Below are 6000 nucleotides of genomic sequence, written 5' to 3'. Positions count from 1 at the left end.
CAGGTCCAGAATGAGGAAGTCAGGGGCAAAAAAGGCACAGCATAAGGAATACAGACAATGATATTGTAAGAACAATGTAATGGGACAGATGGTAACTATATTTGTAGTAAACATAGCATAAGGTGTGCACTTGTCAAACCACTAAGCTCTACACCTGAAATTAATATATCTTTGTGTATCATCTATACCCAAGTAAAAAAGAGAGGAGGGCACCTTGGTGGCTCAGTTGGTTAAGCATCCAACTCTTGATCTTGGCTCAGGTAATGATCTCAGGGTCTGTGAGTTCAAGTCTAGCATCAGGCTCTGCTTTGATGGCCCGGAGACTGCTTGGGATTCTGTCTCTCCTTCTCTGCACGCCACCCCGTTTGTGCTTTCTCTCTCTCTTTTTCTCTCAAAATGAATAAATAAACATAAAAAAGAAGAAGAAAATCAGTTGGTAAAAACAAACAAATACATGTAAATATATGGATTGATAAGGAGCTCCATTTTAACTTGTAGAGTTACATTCAGTTTTGTGTTTGATAGAGAAAAGTTTGATGTTAAAAATCAGAGTAATTAAAACATATTATAGTGTGTTAGATGAAAAATTATATCCAAACGTTTCAGGTTCTTGAGTATTGTCTGCTTGGACACAAAAAGTCCTTCAAACAAACAAAATAAATATATGGCATAAGGACAGTGATAAATTTGTAGTTGAATATTTTGACTAGATGTGGTTTGTTGATATTTAGTTAAAACTTACAGGATGACATTTCATGCCTGAATATAAAAATGGAATTTATGCAAATTTGACTATGTGAAACAATTATTGTAGTTTTTATATCAGTATTTTAGTTTAGTTAGAAAAACGAAATTTGGAGATAAGAAGTAGCTACTGGCCAACTAATGTAAGTTGGCCTGAGGTCAATTTGAGAAGCTAAATTACAACTACTGAAAAAATGCATACAACTGTCCATTGGAATATAAATTTGGTATTTTTTACTTATGGCATATTTTATCCCATTAGAACGAATTTATTTTAAACAAAGTTAAAATATTATTACATTTAATTGGACATCTATAAGCCTTACTTTTCTCATTTGACATATTTAAAATTTGTTTAATGTTTATTCATTTTCTTTCTTTATTTTTTATTTTATTTTTGAGAGAGAGACAGAGTGTGAGCGGGGGAGGAGCAGAGAGAGAGAGAGATACAGAATCTGAAGCAGCCCCAGGCTCTCAGCTGTCAGCATAGAGCCCGACACAGGGCTCGAACTCACAGACTGCAAGATCATGACCTGAGCCGAAGTTGGGCACTTAACTAACTGAGCCACTCAGGAGCCTCTCATTTGACATATTTTAAAGGATTATGAATCTGTAAAGTTTATTAGTGGGGTTATTTGTCCACAGTAAATTTGCAATAAATACTAGCTACTATTATATCATAAACTATTTTAACCAAATTTTCTTTAAACCTGAACAACATAATTTAAATTGCCTATATATTATTTCACATGACATGAAATCTGATTTCAAAAGGAATGAAAACTCATCATGGGGCATTTGATTTGTCCAAAGATACTCCAAGTATGTTTTAAGGAACAAACATTAAAATTGTACTCAGAAAGAAATACTGTTCACAATTTGGTGTTTATTTTCTACTTTTGGTAAAGTATTTTTATACAAAGACATACATTTTCTTAACAATCTGGAATGATTCTTCTCCATATATCTTCAATGTTCTCATAGGAACTAGACTAAAAATAATTTTTAATAGCTATAGAATATTCTGCTATTATCAATTTTTATTTGCTCAGTAGTCAATCATTAGACTTTTGGAATACCTATTTTTTCAGTGTCATAAGTAATAATTCAGAATATCTTTTGTATATAAATGTCACACACTGATGACAATTTGTTTAGGATGAATTTCTAAGAAAGGAAGTACTGTGCCAAAGGAGATAAACAATTTATAAAGATTTGGGTATATGTTGTCGTATTTCATTTTTAATTTTGAATCATGGTATGAAGATTTTTTCCTGCACCCAAACCAGCACTGCGAATTAGTCCTGAACATTTGATAGACAAATGACTTTCCAATTTAACATAATGAAACTCAAAGGTGTACTTTACATAGTTTATTACAGCAGTTAGCAAAAACTGAATCAAATATTCTTAGCCTCAAAAAAGTGTTTGATTCATAGTAATCATTCAATAAATATATGTTGAGTGAATTCCACAGCTTCAAAGACATAAAACATAAGTTTTTACAACTTCTAATAATTTTTAATCTCTTGAAAAGGAATTGCTGAATAATAGATTAATATAAATTAAACTCTACTGACATTAATCTTATTGGATTTCAAATTTACTATTATCAATATCAAGAATATGTGAAATAACTAGGAAAAGTTTTCATCTTGTGATATATTGGTATTTTTGTAAGAGCATTCATCAAAATGTTGTATTTATTTGACACGTCATTTTGATTTCCACCTTTATAACTGACAAAACGGAGTTTCAAGACTATTCCTTGGGATTTAGGAATAAAACATACCTTAAAACGTTGTTTATACTTTCACTTCTACAAAATATAATGGGGACCTGACAGAGATTCTTTTAAGTGTTTAAGAAAATCTTTGTTTATATTCTGAAATCCAATGCGTTTAACAGTTTAATTTGCATAATAACAAAATAGGAAACATACAACAGTTTTCCTTATTTAATATATTTTAGTGCTTCACCCACCAAGGAGAAAAACCCCAACTCAGTATGTTCTCACACAGGAAAAAAGACTTATACTACAGTGTAAGTAAAATATTTCAATATAGACTCAATCCCATCAATTTAATCACATACACTGAAAACTTTTTGAGTATATCATGTACAGGCTGTTCATATGCTCTCTGCAGTAACATTTATTACTTATCATTTTAAGATTACTTAGAGGTTCTTTCTCACAGAGCATATGGCAAAAGAAAGACAAAAGGAAATAAACTTCCAAATTCATTCTATGAAGCCAGCATTACTCTGATGCCAAGTAAGATGGTTATTTCATGCTAATCTTGCATCCAAAGTGTCCTCAAACTCTCTCATTGCTTCATTCTGTGTTTTCACTTAAAACCTTTTTAAAAAGCTTTTATAAAAAGATCTGCAGCCCCTCTAGGACATAGGCTGTGTTTTAGGAATATTCATAATATGCAAGCTGACTTATAGATAATAAAATAATTAATATGACTCTTTCTCTAGAGAAGTAGAACTGAACGGCTCTGGACTCCAGGACAAGGGTAGGAATAAGGCACCGAGAGAGTGAGAAGTTAATATAAGTCGACACGAAAAACACACCAAAAGCAAGAGATAACCCTTGTGAGCTACTACCCCAATTTTGTTCCAAGAGTACTTGAGCTGGATTTAAACCATCAATAATAATAATAATAACAGAGACATATAGAAACTAGTTGAAAGATCCCCCAGGGGCACCTGGTGGCTCAGTTGGTTAAGCATCAGACTCTTGATTTCAGCTCAGGTCATGATTTCATGGTTTGTGGCATGGAGTCCCGCGTCGGGCTCCATGCTGACAGTGCAGAGCCTGCATGGGATTGTCTCTTTCTCCCTCTCTCTCTGCCCCTGCCCTGTCTCGAGCTCTGTCACTCTCTCAAAATAAATAAATAAACACTTAATAAATTAAAAAAAAAAAAAAAGACTTTTCAATGAATTAATTCTGTTAGATACCAAGATAGAGTAGCAACCTACTCTGCAAGCTCTTCCTGTGCCATGGTGACCTGATTAGCTTTTTAGTGTCTTATTTGTTGGTATGATTAGTCAGTTAAATATCACCAGAGATGTGAAGAATGCCAACAATGGGAAGTCAGAAATTGGAGTTTAAACATGAAAAAAGGGTAAAGGTAATAACACCCAGGGAACGATGAGTCACTGAATTCTCCACCTGAAACTAATTTTACCATATATGTTAACTAAATGGAATTTAAATAAAAACTTGAAATAAAATAAATAAATAAAATCCAAGGAAAAGGTGACAATAAATTGACAGAAGCAGAATTAACCTGTTGTCCTAAAGAAAAACATCCAGAAGAAACGTCTTCAATTGAAAACAATATATTTATTTTCTTATGAATATAATTTATTGTCAAATTGGCTTGCATACAACACCCAGTGCTCATCCCAATAAGTGCCCTCCTCAATGCCCATCACCCATTTTCCCTCTCCCCCCACCCATCCGCCCTCTGTTCTCTGTATTTAATAGTCTCTTGTGGTTAGCCTCCATCCTTCTCTGTTTGTATCTATCACTTTTTTATTAAATTTTGTGATTTTTTTTCTTTTACTTTTACAAAAGACAGAATATTGTAATTTATTGTGTAGTTCGTTTACTTATGTAATTATCAACTATACATTCTACTCTGAAAATAAACTTAAATAAAATGTGTGATGCACATTCTTTTCAAATTTATTGTATATTCATATGAGATTAATTTCACAAACAGGAATTTATCATATATTTAATGAAGATTTTTATATTTAAATTGAAGAGAATTTTATTCCTCAAATAAAACTGAAGCCCAAATTCATCAACAAATGTAAAGAAATCCTTGAATGAAGAGAATATATTCTAATTAGTTACTTAGAAACCCATACTCCAGGGGCGCCTGGGTGGCTCAGTCAGTTAAGCGTCCTACTTCGGCCCAGGTCATGATCTCATGGTTCATGGGTTTGAGCCTTGCACCAGGCTCTGTGCTGACAGCTTGGAGCCTGGAGCCTGTCTCTCTCTCTCTGCCCCTCCCCAGCTCATGCTCGCACTCTCTCTGTTGAAAATTAATAAACTTAAAAAAATAAAAAAATAATAAGATTAAAAGAAATCCATATTCCATATTAGCAGGAAATGCAATACCTATTTTGAAATCTACAAATTTCAAATATTTAAAAATCCCATTGGCTTTTGTTGTCCAACTGAATGATGAGAATTTGATTCAGAGTATAACATTATTCTGTATGTCATTGACCATTGACACATAGTCTCAGTCCCAAAGACAAGACCCCAATAGTTCTACAGATAATGCTCACCACTGCCAAGCCTTTATCTAAATTACCATATTTTCTTCAAGCAAAATATCCACCTTCTTCAATGATAAATTTGAACAAGGTTTTTTCTCCTTAGGGTTCTCAAGCTCAGAGCTTATGATGTTAGTTTTCAAATTACATGCAGTCCTAGAAGTGTCAACTAAATTGAAGAGCACTGAATAATAATTGGTTCTAATATCATCAAACAGAGCATCCCAGAGTCATTAATAAACCAAGACCGTCCTGGGATCAAATCTTGAATAAAAGGTCGGTTTATATTTTGAACCTTTCTAACACAGAAGCTTTCGCTATATTCCTTTTCCAATGTCAGTTAGGTTCCTCACATAATTGCTAACCTGACTTTGGGAAGCCCTACATTTCCTCATCCATGTTGCATTCTGTCTGTGATTAGAAGTGAGTTTTAATGGGATGCCTGGGTGGCTCAGTCGGTTAAGCGTCTGAATTCAGCTCAGGTCCTATCTCCTGGTACGTAGGTTTGAGCCCTGCATTGGACTCTGTGCTGACACCTCAGAGCCTGAAGCCTGCTTTGAATTCTGTGGCCCCCTCTCTTTCTGCTCCTGCCCTGCTCACCCTCTGGGTCTCAAAATAATAATAATAATAATAATAATAATAATAAATGTTAAAATTTAAAAAAAAGAAGCGAATTTTGGCACTTTTGGGGCTCTACAAAAGAGGAATACAAGCATTTCATCTATAATGGGGCATCCTTTTGACAGGCCATCAGACTAAAGTTTAGACTGAAATGTTAGTGTAAATCGAAGACATATAACAATATTTAAATCTAAAATAATAAACACAACTTCACAAAAGTTGGAATGATAGACTTTACCACTACAAAAGATTATATTTCTGATGAAATAGAAATGTCTCTATTTGTATGTCAATATCTCCAACAGACACCATTATCTGTTTATTCAGCTGAAG

This window comes from Panthera uncia, chromosome B1 (assembly GCF_023721935.1).
Source record: "Panthera uncia isolate 11264 chromosome B1, Puncia_PCG_1.0, whole genome shotgun sequence".
NCBI classification, from domain to species: domain Eukaryota; kingdom Metazoa; phylum Chordata; class Mammalia; order Carnivora; family Felidae; genus Panthera; species Panthera uncia.
Note: the sequence above shows the minus strand (reverse complement) of the source record.